The sequence below is a fragment of the Pipistrellus kuhlii genome, unplaced genomic scaffold, assembly GCF_014108245.1.
Source record: "Pipistrellus kuhlii isolate mPipKuh1 unplaced genomic scaffold, mPipKuh1.p scaffold_m20_p_3, whole genome shotgun sequence".
Classification (NCBI taxonomy): Eukaryota; Metazoa; Chordata; class Mammalia; order Chiroptera; family Vespertilionidae; genus Pipistrellus; species Pipistrellus kuhlii.
In genome coordinates, this window is record NW_023425529.1 from 79,885,818 (window position 1) to 79,908,896 (window position 23,079).

Genomic DNA, 23,079 nt, shown 5'->3' on the forward strand with positions numbered 1-23,079 from the left:
AAACAAATCAAACAGAAGCAAATATCCAGTTAACTTTGAATTGCATAAACAGTGAGTAAACTTGTGGTAAAAATATGTTCCAAAAATACTCATAGTTTATTTGAAATCTATCTAATAATAAAGGAATATGCAAATTGTCCAAGACACAGTAAAGACCAGCAAACTGTCTGGGGCAACCAGGCCAGCAGGGGGTTAATGAGGGATGATCAAAAGACTAAACAGCAGGGAGACCAGACCAGCAGGGGGAGGAGATAGGGGGGCAGTTAGGGACAATCAGGCAGGAAGGCAGGTAAGTAGTTAGGAACCAGTGGTCCTGGATTATGAGAGGAATTGGGCCTAAACTGGCAGTCAAAGATCCCCTGAGGAGTTCCAGATTGGCAAGGGTGCAGGCTGGGCTGAAGGGACTCCCTCCCTATGCACAAATTTCATGCACTGGGCTTCTAGTTTAATATAATAGGCATCCTCTATGCCAAATAAATGCAGACCAAGATACAAAGTCATGATATTTCAACACATCAAGGATAAAGAGAAGATGTTAATTCTCAGTTGGAAAAAAAAAAAAAAAAAAAAAGGTCACATACAAAGAAATTAGAAAAGTATCAACTTCTCATGGCAAGGCCTGGTGTTCAGAAGCAATAAAGCAATGCCTTCAAAATTCTGAAGAAAAATGACATCTATTCTGAAATTTTACACTGTTTAATCATTAATGAAGTTTGAGAATTAAATAAAGGCATACAAAGTTTCAAAAATGTACCTGCCCTTTATCCTTTCCTATAAAATTTGTGGAAGGTTTGCCCCACCAAAGAAGAAACACCACGAAAGAAGAAAAGGTGTGCAGGGAAATGGAGACTCAACACAGGAGAGAAGGCAGTGAGTCCCAGAACACAGCTGAGGCTGAGACAGCAGGCAAGACTGGAGAGGGAGAATGGGAGGCTCCGGAACGCAAGACTCAGGGGAAAGGAACCCAGAGGCAGCCCGACACTTCAATCACACAGACAATGGCGTTTAGATGGGTTTTCCAACTCTGTTGGGGAGTTTGGAAAGAGTTATAAATAGGTACACAGAAAATTAAGCAGGTGAAGAAAATTAGGGGATTATCAACAAAGTGATCACAAGAGATTAAGTGAACATTGTCATTGTACACTGCTTGGCAATGCAGAACATAATATTTGATAGTAATGATAAATATATTCATTGACTTAACCAATCAATTATGTTGGAAGCAGAGGAAGTGGGCATATAGTTTCATACAAAGATAAAAGGTAATGTTCTACACCAGAGTAAAGTCAGTCCTTACAGTAGCCCCCAAGTGTTGCTCCAACTTTGCATTCTAACCTTATTTCTTATAGCTGTCCCCTCCAGCAACAGGGGCTACTTTGCTGTTCTGTTCCTCAGTTACACCATCTGTCCTCCCACCGCAGGGCCTTGACACTTGCTATTTCCTTTGCTTAGAATCCCCTCCCTTCACACACCCACAGGGCTCTTCCTCTCATCCTTCACCTTAGAGGTAAAGCTCTAGCCCTTCCACCTTGGGCTCTCCTTGCCATTTCCCATGTCACCCCAGTCTCACACTCACCATGTTTTCCCACCACAAGGTCTTCGGACACGCTGTTCTCTCTGCCTGAAATGCTGTTTCTAGAACTGTTCCCTATTTACCTCCTGTTCATCATTCAAATATCAGCTAAAGAGCAATTAAGTCAAAGCCCTCTATCTTAGGTTCTTATAGTACAGTTATGTGGATCTCTGTATTTTGTAACACTTGCCACAATTGCAATTTTACTCTTGGGCTTATTGAATTAACATCTGTTCCACCCCCACCACCGATACTAACACCCCCACACAATCATAAGCTCCATTAAAGCAGGAAATAATTTGTTTTATTTATCACTAGAGGGTGGGTCCCTTAGCCTGGCCTGCCTCCTCTCACAGTCCGGGAGTCCTTAGAGGAGAAGGCAACCTGTCAATCAGGGGAAGGCGACACACCATCACACCTCTGCTGCTGACACTGCTGGCAGTGCAAACCTCAGTTGGCCCTGGTTACCTGAGTCTCTGGCTGCTGGGAAGCTGCCAGGTGAGGCTTGCCCGCGCCTTAGGCCAGCCCTGAGAGGCTGAGGGGCTGAGGGGACTGGGGGACTCTGTAGGCAGGTGCACAGAGTGAGAGGGCCCACCTGAGGGTGGGTCTGGCCTTGCTGCACACCTGCCACCCTGGTAGGACTGAGGGGACTGGGCATCACCATCTTGTGGCTGTGGAAACCACCATCTTTGAGGGTGTGGTAGTAAATTAGCATATTCCCTCCTTATTGGTTGTGGGCACCACCATCTTTGAGGTCATGACATTCAATTAGCATATTCCCTCCTTATTGGCTGTGGGTGCCATTTTTGGGACAGTGTGAGGGACAAAAAGCATATTCCCTCTTTATTAGATAGGATTATATCCTTATTGTCTATACATAGTAGAGGCTCAATAAATACACATGGAATAATTTGTTGAAATATTTCCTTTTATTACTGCAACAACCAATATGCACTGCTTGGTTATAACAATTAGTCACCTGTCTCATCTCTACCCTACAATTCTAGGACTAGGAGACCACATGCTTTTTCTCTAAAGTCCTGCAACTCACTCTCTCTAGACATCCAGTCCTGTCTTCACTCATAAATTCTGGAAATGTGTATTCACATAAAAGACACAAAAGACTATGTGTTGTATGGGGTTTCTATCCTGGTGAGGTAACATATTATAAACCCTTCCTCACATTTTGCCTTTTAAACACAATCATTCACCATATATCTCCTGCACTTCACATATGATCTTCAAATATGAAGACCTTCAAACATTCCTCTCACAATCCAGGACTGCTGGTTCCCAACTGCTCGCTTACCTGCCTTCCTGATTACCCCTAACCACCCCCTGCCAGCCTGATTGTTGCCTAACTGCTCTCCTGCCAGCCTGATTGCTCCTAACTGCAGATCTTCCTTCATACTTCAGCTCAGACTCCATTGGCTGAATTCCAGTACACAACTGATTGAGGCTGAAGATTCCCCTTTGTAAGTAAAACTGATTATTTTTATCTTGTCTCAGTGCTTTTAAGTTTAATACCTATGCTCTGTTTCCCCTTATTTTTATAAATTAAGGGCACAAATGCAACAAAAAGAGAAAAGATGGTGACACTGACTGGCTGACAGGGCCACCATAAGAATGACCATTTGGCAGCAAATGAGCAAAATTCTGAATCCATCATAAAATAGAGGACTCAGGGGTTCTAAATGTGAGCATCTAATGTTGAGCTCACTTGTTTACATTACATGATAATCCAGTACTAATACAAGCCTTTGCTGAGTAAAACAAGTTTGAATCCATCTAATTTTACTTCTACTTATTTAGAACTAGAGATCCTGCACAAAATTCATGCACTAGGGGTGTGTCCTTCAGCCCAGTCTGCATCCTCTCCAATCTAGGACCCCTTGAGGGATGTCCAACAGCCTGTTTAGGTCCGATCCTACCAGGTATGATCAGGTAGAATCCGTCCTAAATGAGCAGTGGGACATTCCTCTCACAATCCAGGACTGCTGGTTCCCAACTGCTCGCTTACCTGCCTTCCTGATTACCCCTAACCACCCCCTGCCAGCCTGATTGTTGCCTAACTGCTCTCCTGCCAGCCTGATTGCTCCTAACTGCAGGTCTGGTCCCCCAAACTGCTCTCCTCTGCAAACCTGGGTTCCCCCACAACTGCCCTTCCCTGCAGACCCGGTCACCCCCAACTTCCCTCCTCTGATGACCTGGTCACCCCTAACTGCCCTCCCCTGCAGGCTTGATTGCCCCCCACTCACCACCCTTGCAGACCTGGTCTCTCCCAACTGTCTTCCCCTGCTGGACATCTTGTGGTGGCCATCTTGTGTCCACATGGGGGCAGCCATCTTGTGTGTTGGAGTGATGGTTAATTTGTATATTACCCTTTAATAGATAGGATTGAGGCCTGGTACACAGATGGAGGCCAGCTGGTTTGCCCTGAAGGGTGTCCCAGATCAGGATGGGGGTTCCCTTGGGGCACGGGGTGGCCTGAGCCAGGGGCCTGTGGTGGTTTGCAGGCCAGCCATGCCCCCTGCTCCCTAACAACCCAAGCGGAGGCCCTGGTATCTGAGATTTATCTTCTATAATTGAAATTTTGTAGCCTTGAGCAGAGGCCAGGGCCAGCCAGGGTGTGCAGGAAGCTTGGTTTCCTCCATCTCCAGGAAAACCAAAGCCTCCCTCCTGCTCTTCGTGGCCTCAGCCATCTTGGTTGTGTTTATTTGCATATTCCCTGCCAGGGGGAGTGCCCGAGGAAGTGGCTGGTGCTATCAACAGCAGCATTTGACAGCCAGGAGCCCAGATTCTGGTATCCATTGGTCAGCTGAGTGCCACTCCCACTGTGGAAGTGCACTGACCACCAGGAGGCAGCTCCTGTGTTGAGCATCTGCTCCCTGGTGGTCAATGCACATCATAACTACCAGTCAACTGATAGAATGGTCAACTGGTCGAATGGTCACTTGGGCTTTTATATATAAAGATAAGACTATCAGGTATCTTCCTTTACATTAACTCCCCTCAGACACAAGATAGCCATGGAGAATCTTATTTTTTTATGCCTGCATTATAATACAATTACACAATAAAGCTGAGAGTTTTCATTCATGCATTATTAAAATATTCCTTCATTTGCCCCCAGAGCAGTTTCTGACAATAGCTATGAGGGGTCACATCTTCCATTGGGCTGCAGTCCCAGAGCATAGACCTTGCCACATCAGCAGGGGAAAGCTGGGACCACGATCTGGACTCTCTTCCCTCCTGCTGGACCCAATGTGAATCACTGGCCCCTTCAATCTCTTGTATATACTTGATGCTCTTGTCACTGTTTCAGAGTTAGGCTCAACAGCTATTTCACCTGCACTTTTGCCATTTCTATGAGTGATATGGAATATGGCATTCCTTGAAACCTTGAGCTTGATAAAATTTTACTCCCCTCAGGTACATCACCAAATCCCTGTGCATCCAAGAGAGGTAGAGAGGTGTCATGCAGCATATTGGGGGACTATGGTTTATATGCAGACACCCACAGGAAAATTGTCAGGATATTGTGTCCACCACTATATATTTTTTACAATTTTATTGATCTAGTAGAGGCCTGGTGCATGGATTCGTGCACTGGTGGGGTCCCTCAACCTAGCCTGCAGGGTTTGAGCTGAAACTGGCTCAAGGTGTCCCGGATTGCAAGAGGGTGCAGGCTGAGGGACCCCACCAGTGTACAATCAGAGCTGGGAGGGATCATGGGAGGGCTCCAGGGCATGTCCAGCCCATCTAGCTCAGTCCCAATTGGTTGGATCCCAGCAGCAAGCTAACCTACTGGTCAGAGCATCTGCTCCCTGGTGGTCATTGTGCATCACAGCAATTGGTCAAACAATCAAATGGTTGGACACTTAGCATATTAGGCTTTTATGATATAGGACAATTGACATACAGTACAATATAATTTTAAGGTTGACTAACATATATTGTGAAATGATCATCACATAAGTTTAGTTAACATTCATCATCTCATATAGCTACAAAAGAAAAAATTGCCTTCTTCCTTTTGTTGAGCACTCTTAGGATCTACTCTCTTCGCAGCATTCACTATAGCAGTTTCAGCTATAGTCACCATGTTGTACATTACATCCTATTATTTACTTATTAAAAACTAGAAATTTTTACCTTCACCCAATCCCCCTACCTTGCTTCTGATAACCATCAATCTGATCTATTTTTCTGTGAGTTTGGGGTTATTTATTTACTTATTTTTCTATTCCACATGTAAGTGAGATCATACAGTATTTATCTTTCTCTGTGTTACTTACTTCACTTAACATAATGCCCTCAATGTCCATCCTTATTGTCACAAATGGCAAGATTTCCTTCTTTTTATAGCCAAATAATAATAATATTCCACCATTATTTTTCAATTCAAATTTTATATATATCACTCACTATGACATGCTCTGACCCCCAGTGGGCGGTGCTGAATGAAGGCCCCGGCCACCAGCAGAAACCCCCAATTGACTCTGATCACCAGCCAGGCCTAGGGACCCTACCTGTGCACAAATTTCATGCACTGGGCCTCTAGTTGTCAATAAAAATGCAAATTAAACAAGATACTATTTCATGCTCATCAAATTAACAGCCCCCTTCCACAACTAACTTAGATTATTCAGAACTGGTTGGGTAACATAAAATTCATTCAGAGCTGGTGATTTATTTGGTCTGTTTGTCTCTCAGTTTCTATAACCAGCATTATCCTTTTTCAAGATGGAAGTAATTATTTCTGGTCCTAAAAGATATACTCTCATTGCAAACAATTCAGGCACTGCATAAAATGTTAAAAAGAAACTGAAAATCATGTATATCCTTTCAACCCAGAAAATTACACATTGATTTTGCAGTTGCACAGAGCTGGTCTTAGCCCAGTCACTTACTTGGTGCCTCATCTGATAAATGGAAATAATGATTGAAGCTGCTCACAGTGCGAAGATTTAAGATAATATTTGTAATTGCTAGTTGTGACCATTACTATTACTGATACACTTCCAGTCTTTTAATGCATAAATACATATATGTCATGTGCATTTCTTATGTTCCCACAAAGTAGTTTTTCTGTGACAAAATGATTATTTTGCAAATACATTACTTTGATAAATAAATAAATAATATACTAAGGTCCTAAATCTTCAAATCAAGTTCTTCCTGAAGTTTTGAGTTCAACTGACAAATTTTATGACTCTATTCATAAGCAGGGGTTGCCTGTTTTGTTTTTCAAAAGCCTGCGCTCCTGGAGAGAGTTTGAAAGCAACAATAAGAGAACTCCTTGAAGGGTATGTGTTATGAATTGAATGTTTGTGACCCCCAAATTCATATGCTGAAGCCCTAACCCCCAGTGTGGCTCTATTTGGAGATGGGGTCTTTAAGGAAGTAGTTAAGCTTAAGTGTGGTCATAGAGTGAGGCTGGTCCCATGGGATTGGTGTCCTTATAGAAGAGTGAGACACTGGAGCTTGCACAGAGGAAAGGTCATGTGAGGGCACAGCAGGTAGGTCAGAGGTCAGCAGTAAGAAAAGAACAGGGATCCAAACACCACTAGATGGTTAACATCCTGGAGATGGGCAGAATTTGGAGGGTTGACTTTTGGGTGCATACATATGTCCAAACCTAAGGCTCAGACTCCCCACCAGGCAATGAAGCTGCATAGTCACTGCTGAGTTTGTGAACTGAGATTTACCCAGTCTTAGAGTTCTCAGATTTAGCAAATGAAAGTATAAGTGCTGCAGCTAAATTTCAGTTTCAGATCATTTTGGAATATTTGCAAGGTTCTTATACAAAAAATGGGTCACTCTTTTCTGGAATTCAACTTAACTAGGCATCCTGTATTTTATCTGGCCACCCTACCCAGTATGGGAACAATGATCTGAAGGGCATGTTAGTAGTGCACATCTAAACATTTAAGCCATATAAAATTGTTAGCATGACAATTCCACTTCTAAGAACTTAGTCACAAAAAATCATTAGATAATAGGTAAACACACAGGTAAACATATTATTACCATATTGCTTATACTGAATGAGTAAATAGTTATGGTATTTTTGTTCAAATGTATATAGCATTAAAATTTTATTTTTTAAATCTATATTTATTAATATGAAAAGATATCTAGGATTTAACATTAAATTTAAAAAGCTAATTATGTAATTTTAAGTTTTATTTTATTTTTAACTAAAACTTTTATATGTGCAATTCACATACATGAAAAAATCTGAGTAATTATACCAACATGTTAACAGGAGTCACCTCTGGATTGTGAGATTATTGGTGACTTTTACTTTGCTCTGTATGCCTTCATGCACACATTATTTTAATAATCAAAACAAAACAATTATGCTATTATAATTTTGAAACTAAAAGTACTAGTAATTCTTCAAAGAGAATTATGCAAAAGTATCCTTTGATATTTATATAATCTTATGATCTGAAGCAGCGAGTCCAAGTGTAGATAGATTTAGGACCTTCTTACCTAAAGTCTTGGGTATGTTCCTCTTCCTATTTTGGTGTTGATTTACCTAAGCTATGTCATTTTTCTCTTGCCTAAGCCACAGAAGAACCTGAATGTATATTTGCTATTTTTGTTTATTTGTGTTTTAGGTGGAGGTGTTTCTTCTTTTTCTTTTGGCTACCTTATATCTGTTTTATCCCTTCTTTTCATTAAGAGCACCAATATTTCTCTGGAGAAACCATCTCCACACCTCATGCTCAGTCCATGTGATTTGGGTAAAACTAAGTCCAACCTTGGCTCCCAGGGTGTACATGTAACCCAGATAATTCCAATCAGAGTATACCATTCCCCTGACCTAATAATCTGCCCAGATAAGAGAATGAGGTGGAATTCTGAATGATGGAAATCAAGTCATGGATTTTTTGGGGAGCAAGAGAAGTGAACTCTTTCCATTGGACCAGAAAGTGAGAGGATGTATGTCTGTAGTTGTTAGCCATCTTACCACCATCAGAAGCCAGCACACATAGCAGAATTGCATTAATAGAGAGGGGAAAAGTTTACCTCCTGGATCACCCTGTACCTGAAGCTCAATTTTATTTCATTTCTTAAGAAGTTCATTATTTCAAGTAACTTAGCATGGACCTTAGATTTATCACGAATTCTCCAACAAAGGTTATCATTAATTTATAGGTATGAGTAGAAATGTATAGGTGGAAATACACTTAGGAATAGGGTTGGTAAATACAAAACAAGTCTTGTATTTAATGTTTTTGCCTTGTTTTCTGTATTGGCTTTCTCGGGATACCCTAAATGTCCTGTATTCAGCTTTTTTCAATAAATTACAAAAAATTCAGTTGTTAGAGCTATATCTCAAATTAATCTGGGCACTTACTAAGTTTAGTGGCTTTACTAAGTAGTCATTCAATTCCTACAACCTCACATGCTTCATCCTGCTCTATAGATGTCTGCCAACTGAAACCCAAGTTTAGACAGTTATATGAGTTAATAAATTTCCCTTTGTCTCGTATAACCAAAAGAAAGCTAACTGGACCCAATTAATTATAGGATCATCAACAACTAAGATCTATAATCTATAATAATAAAAGAGTAATATGTTAATTAGACTGGATGTCTTCCGATGTTCTTCCTGACAAAGCCGGGGCCAGGGGGAAGCCAGCCTGGGTCCCTGGTGCCTGCGGGAAGCCAGAAGGAAGCAGCCCAGGTCCCAGGAGCCTGCCAGTAGCTGGAGGAGAGAAGCCTGGGTCCCAGGTGCCGGAGGGAAGCTGGTGCCAACAGCCGGAGGAAGGAAGGTCTGCTCTCACATGAATTTTTGTGCATCTAGCCTCTAGTCTAATTATAATAATAGCTACATTTATTAATCACTTACTGTATCTGAGACATTTTAAATAGATTATCTTATGCATAAGGACACCCATTCTTTGAAATAGACACTATTTTCTCTATTTCACAGATAAAGAACATGAGGCTCCATGAGGTTAAATAATTCACCCAAAATCACTCATCTAGATAGATGGAACCAGGATGTCAGACTCCAATCTACATTCTTCCACTGCACCATCTAGTCTAGACTTTGGATTCTGCACTCGGATTTCACACCACAGAAAGAATCCTTTTGTTGGGTTTGGGTTCACTACCAATTGAGCTAAAATAACTACCAGAAAAATCTAACTTCTCACAATAGCTCTGATTTGAAGCCAACTATATGAAAACTGCATGAACAGAGCCTCAGTTTAAAGTGGGCGAAGGACATCACCCTATTACTACCATTTTCTCTAATTTCCAAGCAAGGATCAGGATCCTAAAGCAGCATACTCCCATTTTCTTGGGGGGAAGGCAACCTAATTTTTGGAGGCCTTGTTTTGGCAAGGCTGAAAAAAAAAAAAAAGAACCAAAAGCAACTATTTGGCTCACATGAGTCATGTCAAATATTGATCAGCATCATTGCAATCTCAAAGCATTAATTAAAGTTTAATTAAAGTCAAATCCATTGTTGAAGTTAACTAGATAACTGCAAATTTTCTGCTTTATATGAACACTGCCTAAAACTGTACAAGCTGAACGTGAACATATACATGCAGACCTGAGACAAGGAAATCACTTGATTCCCCAAAAAATAATTTGTTTCTTATAAATATCTAAAATTTCTATATAATAAAAGCCTAATATGTTAAGTGTCTAGTGACTGGTCAACTGTTCAACCAGTTTAAGTATAATATGGAAATGATATGCTAAGTCCACTCAACCATTCACTATGATGTGCACTGACCACCAGGGGGCAGATGCTCTGACTGGTAGGTTAGTTTGCTGCTGGGGTCTGACCCATTGACTGAGATGGGGCAGGCATGCCTTAGAGCCCTCCCTTGGTCCCTCCCTGATTGGCCAACCTCCTGCATCAGTACCCAGCCGGCCGACCCCAATTGCCCTGATCAGAACTGTGTGAGACAGAGCTGCACATGCCCAGGAGCCCTCCTGCAGTCCCTCACTGGCCTTGATCATGCACCAGTGGGGTCCCTCGGCCTGGCCTATGCCCTCTCACAATTCGGGACCCCTCAGGGGATGTTGGAGAGCTGGTTTGCCCAATCCGATAGGCCACACCCCTTGGGAGAGCACCAGACACAGGGCTCACAGCTGGTGTGAGCCTCTCCCATTGGGACTAATTAGGCCTGAGTCCATGGCAGTCCCAGTGGAATCAGGATGAGCTGGAACTGCAGGCGGCATTGGACTGTGAGGTTCAGCCTGATCCCTTCAGCCCACCCCGAAGGACCCCACCCATGCACAAATTCGTGCACCAGGCCTCTAGTTTAGAAATGAAATTATTGCTGAAACCGGTTTGGCTCAGTGGTAGAGCTTCGGTCTGCGGACTGAAAGGTCCCGGGTTCGATTCCGGTCAAGGGCATGTACCTTGGTTACGGGCACATCCCTGGTAGGGGGTGTGCAAGAGGCAGGTGGTCGATGTTTCTCTCTCATCGACTTTTCTAGCTCTCTAGCTCTCTCCCTTCCTTTCTGTAAAATATCAATTAAAAAAAAAAAAGAAATGAAATGAAATTATTCACACACATTAACCTGTAACATGACATTCTATGTGTAATCATCCTGTGTTAGTTATTTCTCACAGTAACCAGACACACCTCTCAAGAAATTTAGGTACAGCAGATGGAAGATTAAGTTCTGCTCAAAGTCACATGGTCAACAGCAAACACATACAATCAAGTTGCTCACTTTCCAGAAGTGACTGAGGTTTTTGGGTTATCATTTTACAGTTCATTGTGCTCTTGCCCTCCACAGCCTCTGCTCTCCAGCAACAGCACCCACAATCCTCGTTTGCAACCTGGGGCGTCAGTAGCATAATGCTCCTACTTCCCCTGAAAGAACAAAGGTGGAGGCCAGGGGCTACTATAGAAGCCTGTAAAGGTGGGAGGGCGGGGGGAGAAGGGGAATGGAGGCTGGCAGGCCAAGCTTTTTGGTTTGTTTCTGAATAAACCTATTTGTCAAACATCTCCACTTGCCAGTTTCCTGGCAGCCCTGAATATTTTATGGAGGAAGTTCCAGGAACAAAAGAGATGTTGTTCCTTGCAGCCCCATCCCAGAGGGCTGGGGAGAACTGCAGCCTCTTAGAGAGGGTCAACAAGCGACCAGTGCAGTTGAAGGGGATGAAATTGGTGACACCACACCCCCAAGGTCAACAGGATGATGACAAGCACCCCACCCCACCTCCACTCCACACCCTCCTTGTGCATATGTGTGCTCTTCTCTGTTGAGAAATGAAGAGGACGTTTCTGCAGCCTGGCCTAGCAATACCCCAAATACAAGGTTCTTTTCAAATCCACCTCTGAACTTCAGGGCCCAACTCATCTCGTCCACCCAGGAGCTGCTGGCAGAGGCTCAATGAGTGACTATAACCTCTTCTGCATTGATTCCTGCAAGAACCTCTCGTCAGTGGCACGGCAAGGTCAGTGTGCTGAGAGAGGTCTGCCCCATACAAGCACTAAAGGGACGCATTGTCCGCAGAGAATTTAAAGACGAGAATAAAACTGCCACACATCGCAGCAATCATAAACAATGTCGGCGATACAGTATGCCTCCAGACTAGAGTGAACCACTTCTCCCTGCCATGGCGATGCCAGCCACTATTCCCGCTGTCTCCATCCTCTCCTTTCCACTCCTGTTCTTGCTTCATCCAGACGGATCACTTCGAAATGGGGTCTGGGCAGGCAATGCCCTGGATTTAACACTCTTTCTTTCTCCCACGGACTTCAGAAGGAATCCAGCCTCTCACAGCTCCCGACTCTTCCCAATCTGAGTCCAACCGATTTTTCTGGCCTCCCCTGCATCCTGTCTCCCTCCCCATGTGTCTAAAATCCCTGGTTCATTGGACACATCAGTCCATTTTCAGGCTCCCATGCTTTTTGTTGTTGTTGTTGTTCAAGCCACTCCTTCTATTGAGAATTTTCCTTTTAGTAATCTTCCAAACCCCAAACGCAACTTACAAGGCGTGACTGGTATGTCTACTTCCCCAGAGAACCTCCCTGACTGCCTCCAGCCCAGGGAGAATTCCTCATCCTTCCTGCCTCACCTGGAGCCCTGCTCCATGCCCCACTGTCACCTACAGCCTAGTCCACCCCCTCTGCTTCCATCGACTACAGTCCCCACGAAGCCCCATGCAGTGCCTGGCTACTGAGATTTTCCCCAAGTCTGAGCTGAGTGAAGGCTTTCCTAGGAGATTATTTGTACAGGTGTCCCATCTCAGACAAGAGAATGAGTGAGCTAACTCTTGAGACTTCAGAACTAACTCTGTCATAAAGGAGCCATGGTGGTCACATGGCCTTGAGCCAATCAAATGATTTCTCAGGACCACAATGATTATTTTTCATTTATAAAATTAGAAAATGAAGCTGGATGGCGGAGCAGACTCCTTTCAACTCCCAGGCCTGGGAGGTTTTCCACAGAGAGACTAGCCCAGGCTGAACCAGAACCTTCTGTCCTAAGTCAGGGCTTCTGGGAAACAGGCTCAGATCGCCTCAGCCTCGGCCCTCCACCACGTCAGAGGACAGGTCAACAGTGCCTGCTTGGCTGCTAGAGACCCAGCCTCGCGGGTGATAGGGCAGTAAGGAAGCGACTGCAAAGGGCTCTTGGACCCTTTAGAAACCATTCTAGCTGATGACATCAACCAGAATGCTAAAATTTCACCAAGCCAACCATTCTGAGCCGTGGAAAACTACACCACTGCATCCTTTTCTTTGGGGAAAAGAACTTGTCATTCCCATCCTCCTCTTCCCTTCTCCCAATCCTCCCAACTGGCAGAAAAGCCACACAGGGGTGGAGGGCAGCCTACTAGCAGGTGTTTCTCCAGTAAGTCATTGGGAGTGGGGTGTCAAAAGTCACCAAGGACATTGATTGATCCTGTGCACTAACCCAGCAAATCAACCAACAACCCACGGTGGGCAGGCCCTGAGAGAAAGAGAAAATGCTATTCAGTGCTGCAGGAATCTCTGGTGGTGGCTCTGTCTCAGTCAGGGGGCTGCTAGATGGATACATAAGGGGAAGTCAGGGGTATCGTGTTTGACCTCTTCCCTCCTGGTGCAGCTTGCAGCACCGCTGCCTGCATTGCCTGAGGCAAAGCCCCGCCTCCTCCAGTCCCTCCTCCCAGCACCCCAGGGAGAGAATCTGCAGGATTCTGACACTGAGTGCCTGCAGTCGCTGGGAGCCTCTCCAGGACTGGCCTGTGCGAAGGAAAAGGTTTGAACAAAGAGAAGAAAAAAGAGTAAAGGGAAACAGTCGTTGGTTTGAGTCAGGAGAGAGTTTGAACCAATCGGTGGCTGCTGGTGCAGAGGACAGCAGAGGGGTGCATGCAGTGACCTGGTTAGATTTTTCTTTGCCTAGTTAAGCTCAAATCCATTCCAGATGTCCTGGCTGGGGACGCAGTCCTGCAGGGGCCTCCAGCACTCAGAGCCGCCTCACAGCACGGACACAGGTGGGCTTTCAGACTACTTGGGGGCAGGGCGGGCAGGGCAGTGGGTGCAGGGGAGAGAAGTTTCGGTGGTGAATAAGAGAAATTATTTGGAATGGGAGGCGACAGTTGAGGAAACTGAACTTGGTCCTGAGCAGCTGCTGTTGGAGATAACCCTCCTTGCTTCTGCAATGGCGGTGCTTTCTGCAGAGGATAGCAGTGAAGCCCTAGATCTGGGGCTGCAGGTCAGACTGCCATGGGTGCCGTGCCCCGTCCAGGTGCCCAGGCCTCCCGTCCTTAGGTGCCATTATCTCACTGTCAAGTGGGATGACTGTGATGGCGTTTGGGAGGAAAACCTGACTGCACTTTGCAAGCGGCTTCCTGCAGTAGAAGGGATGTGGATGAGAATGAACAGAAAGCACTAGGAGAGGCAGCTGATGGGAGCTAAATGATTTCATCCTGGAAATCTTCAGGGGGTGGGAGACAGTTCTTTTCCAAAGGGCCTGGCAGGACTGGCCTGGGTTGGGCAGAGAACAGCTGCTGCTGACTGAGGGAGAAGCTGTGCAACCTTGGGTAACTCAGTCAACCTCTCTGGGCCCAAGGCAAACATCGTAATGACTGCTCTACTGACCTTAGTGGATTGTTATGGTGTTCAACCATGAAAGAGATTTGTAAAATATGAAGTGCAAACTCTTTTATCATCCTCCTTAGAATTTCTTAGACTAGTGGTCCCCATATCTGGCTAGACACCGAAATCCCTCCCTTGGGAGCTTTTATTAAAAATGGGACACCTGGGCCCCACCCTAGATCAATTATTCAAATTGGGAGAGGAGTAAGATAAGACAGCAGAGGGGGTAGGAAGTAGTACTTAAAAAAAACAAAACAAAAAAAACTTTTTGGGGATTCTGATGCCCTGGGATGGTTCAGACTGGCTGCCCAGACTCTCTAAGCCTCCTGAAGACAAAGCGCTGGGAGCACATCTTTAAAAAGCAGCTTCTTGGCTTTCCTCAGATCCTGTGAGTGAGAATTCCCAGGAGGCCTGGCAATCTGAAAACAGTGGGGTCATGTCATACAGGGGCAAGTCTGTGGGCTCCCCCCTTCTCTGCAGGATGAGCAGTGATGCCCAGCAATGCTCCTGACAGCCCAGCCGGGGGCAGAGCAGCAGCTCAGGGGAGGGGTCCTCCTTACATGGTGTGTGCAGGCCTGTGCTTCCGGGATAGGGTAGCACACATGGCCACATCCAATCCCACTCCTACTCCACTGGGGACAGTCCAATTATAATGTGACAAATTTCCCAGCCAAAGACCCTTAAGATAAAAGAGAAACCATGATGGGTGTTCTATAAGTAACAGCACAGGTTACCGGTGTTTTATTGATTAGCCCATGGATTGTCCAGGTTTTCCTGACTCACACTCTCTCTGCTGTCTTTGTCCCATTCATAAGATTATATAAACACACACACACACACACACACACACACACAGGCTGCAACCTCATTAAACACACAAACGGGGGAATGAAGAGGAATAAAGGAGCCAGAGAACTGATACCAGGCAAGTGTGTTACTTGGAAACATCACAATTGTAGAAGTGAAAAAGGCAGATATATTAGGACCGAGAGGGACCCTGGGGATTATGTTCAATTTTGTTCTTTCCTCTCATAGAGACAGTATTAGCACAGCAGCTAAGAGTAAGGGTTCCAAAGCCAGAGGCCTGGGCTGAATCCCACCACCTCCCCCCTGGCTGTGTGACTTGGGGTAAGAGGAGATGCCCCCGGGGCTGCAGGAAGATGACATGAGCTAGGAGATGCAGAGGCCCCAGCAGTGAGCCTGGCACATCTATGCCGAGATGTGATGGCTGTTCTCATGGTTATTGCTCCTGTTATTTTATGGTAGGTGAGAAGCTGAAGTCTAGAAAATGATTCGTTCAGTTCATACTTTTGATTCTCATAAGAATACAGCCTAAGGAAATAGTCATAAATGTGAGCAAGTACCTATGCTAACAATGGTCACTGTAACATCATTTCATTTTAGAAAAATAAACTGAATGTCTAATAAGGGGGATAGGTTACCAAACTAATGGTGCATCTATAGGATGATTATTTAATAAATAAATGCATGAGAAAGAGACATAATGTAAAGTTTCTATAATAAAATTCAATATGATCTTTCTAGAGACATAGATATACTAAGACAGAGCTAGTCCAGAAGAAAAACCTAATTATGCCAACACTGAGTGTCTCTGGTTGTGGGGTCGTGGGGACTTTCATTATTTGTCCTTATACTTTCCTACAGTATGATAACTTTTTTAAAAATATATATATTTTATTGATTTTTTACAGAGGAAGAGAGAGGGATAGAGAGTTAGAAATGTCGATGAGAGAGAATCATAGATCAGTTGCCTCTTACACACCCCCTACTGGGGATGTGCCCGCAACCAAGGTACATGCCCTTGACCAGAATCGAACCTGGGACCCTTCAGTGCAGGCCGACGCTCTATCCACTGAGCCAAACCAGTTTCAGCGAGTGTGCTAACTTTTTATGAAAGTCAGAAAATAACATGTTTCTTTCAGGCAATCTGCTCCAAGGTGGGGCAGTGCCTCAGCAGCCCACAGGGCTCTCCATCCCCTCCAGGGCCTGCTGCCTCAGCAGCCTGCGCTGCCAGGAGGCAGGGATGCTGAGTGGGTGAGGGGTGACCAAACACCAAAAAGCACTGGGACCTGGTGCAGCCGGGCAGGACTGGGACCAGCTCAGAGGGCAGCCTGGCCTGGGCCTGTAGAGCCAGATGCTTTCTATCCAGCTGAGCCTTTTTTAAGGGCCACTGCGGGTCACCAAGGAGCATTAATTCAATGCCTGCCCCCTGAGGGAGGGGAGTCACTGCTTTTCCGCAGAAATGGACAGAGCCAGCTTCTACTCTATCTCAGGATACCAACAAACTGCACCAATTCTCTTACCCTTTGTCTGTTAACAGACTCCATTGCAGTAGGGAGCCAGAGCCTCAGGGGATACTGGTTAGCACCCCTACTGGTCTGCATTCTCTGGCTTCTTTAATATAGCATTGCCTTTCCTTTCTGTGCCCAACATTTTTCCAATCACGAGGCCAAGGTGCTGACACAGCCAAAAAGAAGGAATGTTTATTTTGCAACTTTAAAGTAAAGGGAGATCTGGAATCGCTTAATAACTAAGATGGACCTCATCAAAGAAAAATAGGCAAGAGTGAGGGGAAGTCAGAGCAGAGCAAAGCAAAGCAAAGCAGTGTATTATACTTGGTATGACATAAAAAAAATATTACATCTCTTTCAAAATGGCGCTATAAACTGTTTAGTATATTTTTAAGTGTTAAGTTCTGATCTTTGTCTAAAAAATAAGAGGCTGCAGAAAATGAGCTCTGAAATTCAGTGATTCTGTATAAAGTTGGAATTTTAGTAACTTCAATGTTCTTTTTAAAAGATTGTTCTGGCTCTGACCGGTATCAGCTCACAGACTGAAGGGTCACAGATTCAATTCCTGGTCAAGGACATGTACCTGGGTTGTAAATTCAATGCCCAGCCCAGTAGGATAAGTGCAAGAGACAACCAATCAACGTGTCTTTCTCATATCGCTATTTCTCTCTCTCGTCCTCCATTCCTTCCTTCCAGTCTCTCCGAAATCCATGGGGGAAAAAATATCCTCAAGGTGAGGATTAACAACAAAAAACAAATCGTTCTGGTGGCAAAAGCCAAATAATCAAGTGTGCCAAGTTATCAAGGGACCCAGCTATACATTTAATGAATAAGCTGAGCATCCATAGACTTATTTGAGCAGAAGTTCAAAAGCTGTCTGACCCAATCATCTCACTTTACAGATGAAGACAAAGCCAGAGAATGATACTAAAGCTAACACTGCTGAGTGCCAGGCAGGCAACTTGCTCAGAATCATGCAGCAGGTTAGTGATGGACCCAGAATTAGATGCTGTTTCCACCTTCCCCACAGTCCACCGGCTCTGACTTTTAGTGGATTTAATGATGAAAGAAGCAATCATGCATCAGAAACTCCTCCTCAGCCCAAGATGTCCAGAAAAGGATCAGGTACAAAGGCAACAGCAGGCCAAGAATAGCTACATCCTCTCTCCTTTCATCTCTGAGCACAGTAGGGAAGCCCAGGAAGAAAAAACGAGTCCTGGGTCAGCTGGTGGAGGAGCAGACAAGAGCATCAGACCCTTCCTTCGGGGAGCAGACCACCCGCAGATGCAGGGCGGTGGCTGGGAGGAGACCCATTCGCAGGGAGAGCCACAGCATCCCACCTGTGAATGCCGCTCTGCTCTCTCCCCTCCCTGCGAGCAGGAACAGAGGGACATCTCATTATATGGCATCACTCAAGTAGGAGGTCATCTTCAAAGAGGAAATACCCAAACACCACAAAGTTTGCCTGTTTCTCATTTTAATCATTTTAAGTGGAAATCCTTATTTGCATCACACATCTTCCTTCCTCCTTCGGCAGGCAGAGAGCACAACTAAGCAAGTGCCATTCCCGTGAGGCCCCTGCTTTCCAGGCCATCTGTAAGTCTGTCCCTCGGGAGCTGTGACTGTGTCTCCGCAGGCTGCCAGCCCTCACTCTGCTCTCACTGTCTGTCTCTAACAGTCACTCTTGCTTCCACCCATTTAACAGTCCACTGTGACTCTGTTAACTGGCATCACCCAGCAAGGTCTTGGCGAGCAGGTTCATGCACGGGGTCCACCGAGTCACCAGCTGAGGCAGGCTGGGTGCCACTGCCCTAAACATGGCGCCCTTTGGTCTGACTTTCTAACCTGCAGGAGACATACACAGAGGGAAGTGTCTCCCACCCACAGGAAAACAACTGTGGACACATGAAATGACAGATGGCCAGGCCTCCGAGGGCACGGGGCAAAGGACAGCCCACTCCCCCCTGAAGGGGCAGCTGCACTCAGCTCCTGCTGGCTGGTGTTGCAAAGTCAAAATGCAAGAACAATGAGACCAGACCTTTAGTTTTCCCAAAACAATAAAAATAAAAATCCAGCACTGCATGTGAAGTAGTCCAACACATATTGTACGTTTTCCCAGATTGAGTGAAACGTAATTGTGATATTCAGTATTTATAATGTTGTGTCGCATTGGGCCAGGAGTCAGTGACTCCAGCCCTGGTGTCAGGAGCAGCTGGCACAGTTTCAGGCTATGCACTCTGTGGTTGCTATTTGGAAGTCTGCAGCATGTAGAAGTATGAATCAGAGGTTGCAGGTGCAGATAAAATAAAATACAACAAAAAAAGAAATACACTTCCAGATGGGAGAGGGTGACCACCAGGAGTGGAGCCCGACTGGGTGTGGGTGAGGGCCTGGCTCCCCATGAGCCCGAGTGAACAAGTGGAACCCCTGTGCTGAGCGCACAGAGCAATCCTGGGGGGCAAAGCATGCCAGACTTCTCTCTTCCCAGCCACCCCAGCCTGCTCCCACAGCGCGGGGGAGTGCCTGTTTGATTCATAGCTCAGCTACCACGACTTCTGGAAACTTTGCTCTCCCTGTGATTTATAACAGAGAGCTGTAACCCAACAGTAACTTCTGTTTTTCTACCAGGACAACAAAGGGCAGGGAAGAGCCTTGAAGCTGATTCTGCTCCCCGGGCATCAGAAGCCGGTGCTCATGGGTAAGATGCTAACTTTCTGCATTCCTTCCTTCCTCTCTAAAGCAGGGAAGTCTGAGTCGCCTCTGTGTCCCCAGTTTCCAACCTATGACAGTGTCCTGCAGCCCCGCCAGGACATTTAGCAGAAAGAGGAAAGACCCAGAAGGTTGGAGGCCCCTCCCTCAGAGAGGCTGGGAGCTGAGGCCTTAGCCCAGGCCCAGCCTCTCTGCACAGGGCAGGCACCGCGGGTACCCTCTGTAGCGACAGCTACTAATCCTTCCTTCCACATCCAGCAGCTGCTTATCTGATCAAGGATTCCTCTAGCCAGGCCTGCTGCCTCTGCACCCAGGAAAGTCAGGGAGGAGAGATGAATTACAAAAGCACTGAATACCCTGTGGACAGCACAGGCAAGGAGTTGGGTTGGGTAGGAAATGAATGAAGTTGGTTTAAAAAATGGTTAAATAATCCCTAGGTTTCTGTTTTCTATGGAAAAATAGACTGAAGTCAGAGTCAGAAAACAGCGTCCTAGACAGCCTTGCCCAGCTATCTTGAGTTGATTTCTTATGTCATATTTCATTTCAATGTGTGTTTGAGAGAACAAAACTTGCCCAGCACCTGTGTGAGGGGAGGCTTGCATCCCACTTCTTGGCCTCAGATTCTGCTTCCATGAGGCAGGCATTTATAGACTCCATACTCTGTCCCTCTGTGGCCTCAGCACTGCCTTTCCCAATGCTCTGGTGCTCCTGGGAAGGGGCAATTGAATCTCTCTTGGGTTAAAAACTGTTGGAAAAACAAATCTATATATATAAAAGCCTAAGCAATCGTAGGACCAAACAAGCAGTACAACCAAAACTAGTCGACCAGTTGCCATAACATGCACTGACTACCAGGGGGCAGACGCTCAATGCAGGAGCTGCCCCCTGGTGGTCAGTGCGCTCTTACAGTGAACCTCCCGCAGCCCCTCCCCCTGGCCCCCTAGCCCCCATCAGCCCCTGGTGCTAAACCATTCATAGAGACCTGCTTCTGGGCTGGAGTTTCGTACATAGCATAGCAGCTCCCTCACAGAGATCTATTGAAAGTCAGCCCTTGGCACAAGGGTTTGTCTCGATCCTGTCCTCTCCCTTCCCTGGGGCCGCCTGCCTGCCTGCCCTGGTGGTAGTGCAGCTCGAGGAAGAAGAAAGGGGGAGGAAGGAAATGGCACGGTGGTGGGAAGCTGATGGTAGCATTGGCATCTGGTGTCCGTTCCTTCCACACCCAGTCTGGCAACCATCACCTCCTGTCCTGACCCCACCAGGGCCTTTATGCCTGGTCTGGGACAGGGAGCCAGAAGTGGTGACAGTGAACGCTGTCCCTTTCCCAAGGGGGCCGAGGGCCAGCTCCCTCCTTGTGGTGAGGCCAACCTCCAGCGGCCGCCCCCTCCTTCTCTCCCTCCTTCCTCCCCCCTTCATGATTTTGTGCTCCAGGCCTCTAGTTACGAATATATCGTTCTATCCTTACAAGATATATTCAGATTGCATTTCTATATATCACATCACATGGTAAGTGCAATTATTTAAAGAGATGCTGCTATGAATTCTTTAGGCCAGTGGTCGGCAAACTCATTAGTCAACAGAGCCAAATATCAACAGTACAACGATTGAAATTTCTTTTGAGAGCCAATTTTTTTTAAACTTAAACTTCTTCTAACACCACTTCTTCAAAATAGACTCACCCAGGCCGTGGTATTTTTTGGAAGAGCCACACTTAAGGGGCCAGAGTCGCATGTGGCTTGGGAGCTGCAGTTTACCGACCACGGCTTTGGCCAAAGAGCCTTCTGATAAAATAGCTAGCTATCTTGAGTTGTCATATTTCGTTTCAATGTGTGTTTGGGAAAACAAAACTGAAGTCGTGGGGACCCTGCCTTTCTCTGAGAGTGCAGGTGGCCCAGCCCCACCCCGGTGGCTATTCAGCCTCCTGAGCCTCTCCAGCTGCCTGGCGGCGGGAAGAGCCTGCTCAGCCGAGAGTTTATTTCCTGCTAAGCCCGTTCCCTGCAGCCTGGTATAAGCCTCACAACCTCACAGAAACCAAATGGAATTAGTTTTCTTATTTTGCAGATGACAAAACTGAAGCTTGGAAAGGTTAAATGAGGTGCAACTACTAAGCGGTGATTCAGACCAGACTCCTAAGCAAGCCAGCCAAGAGGCTCTGAGCTGAAATGGGAGGCAGTCCCTCCCAGTCTGCTCTCCTGGGCTGCTCCTCGTGGGAAGCTGTGGGGACCAGGTGAGCATCAGCAGAGCCTTCTGGCCTCGGTGAGACCCCCGATGAGGCTAACAAAGCAATCTAGTCACAGTGGAATCAAAGGGACACAGGGGAGTAGGGGGAGCCGGCTTCTTCTGACCCCGGAGTCTCCAGTCTCCTCCGCCTGAAAGGAGGAAAGAGAACCTGGAACACACCTGAGGCATGTCACAGGTGCCCCCACCTGCAGTGAGGGGGGGAGTGTGTGTGTGCAGTGGATGTGAATGTGACTGGGAATAGATGTGAGAGGGGTATAGGGGAGTGCTGAGGATGAGAACCAGGGGAGGTGGGATTTTGAAAGCTCCTGAGACAACCTACAAAAAGTCTGAGCTGGGAGTCTGGCTTACGGATTCTGTCCCCAGGGCTAACTGTGAGGCCTTGAATTTGTCCCCAGGAGGAAGATGCCAGGAAATGGGCGAGGAAGGCTCTAGTGGAGTGCCAACCCCAGGAATGCTAACTTGTGAGGTGAGTGGAGAAGGAAGGTAGTGAGGAGAGCCCATGGAAAGATGTACAGACAGCTACGTGCTCTCAGAGCCCACAGGGAAAGAGGCAGAGCACACACACTGGCTTTCCGTGGGAGAGAAATTGGCATGTAAATAAAAGCTCATGTATACTTCCAGGAACCACAAGTCCATTATGCCTTCTCGCTTGCTGCCAACCAGAACCTCACTGCATTCTGTTCTATTATGTCTCTCCCGAGGACGATGGACCACACATGAGCTACTGCCCTTGATTATGCCCTCTAAGCCTCCATTGTCCTGCCTGCTGAAGAGGAAAACAGTGCCTCACCTACCCACCTCATCTGGTTGTTGTGAGATGACAATGATAACAACAGCCAATCTTCCTACAGTGCTTACACATGGTGACATATTACACTATGTACCTAGTGTTACGTATTACATAAACATTATACATATACTAACTCCTTTAATCCTCATAATAGCTCTGTGAAATTGATACTCTTATAGCCCCCCTCCACCTGACAGAGAAGGAAACAGGTGAGATTTCAGAACTTGTCCAATGTCACCCAGCAGGGTGAATGGCAGAGCTGGGATGTGAACCCAAAAATCTGGCCCGAGTCCATGCCCTTAACCTCTTCGTTGCATGACATGCTGTGCATTTTACTAGTTAATGAATGGTGCGTTGTCATTCCTGTTCAAACTACTTCCA

General features: G+C 46.0%; 1 protein-coding gene across 2 annotated transcripts in view; it reads right to left on the reverse strand.

The window, feature by feature from the left end:
- Positions 1–23,079, reverse strand: part of KCNA6 (potassium voltage-gated channel subfamily A member 6) — a 34,775-nt gene that overhangs the window by 2,616 nt on the left and 9,080 nt on the right. The window lies entirely within an intron of this gene.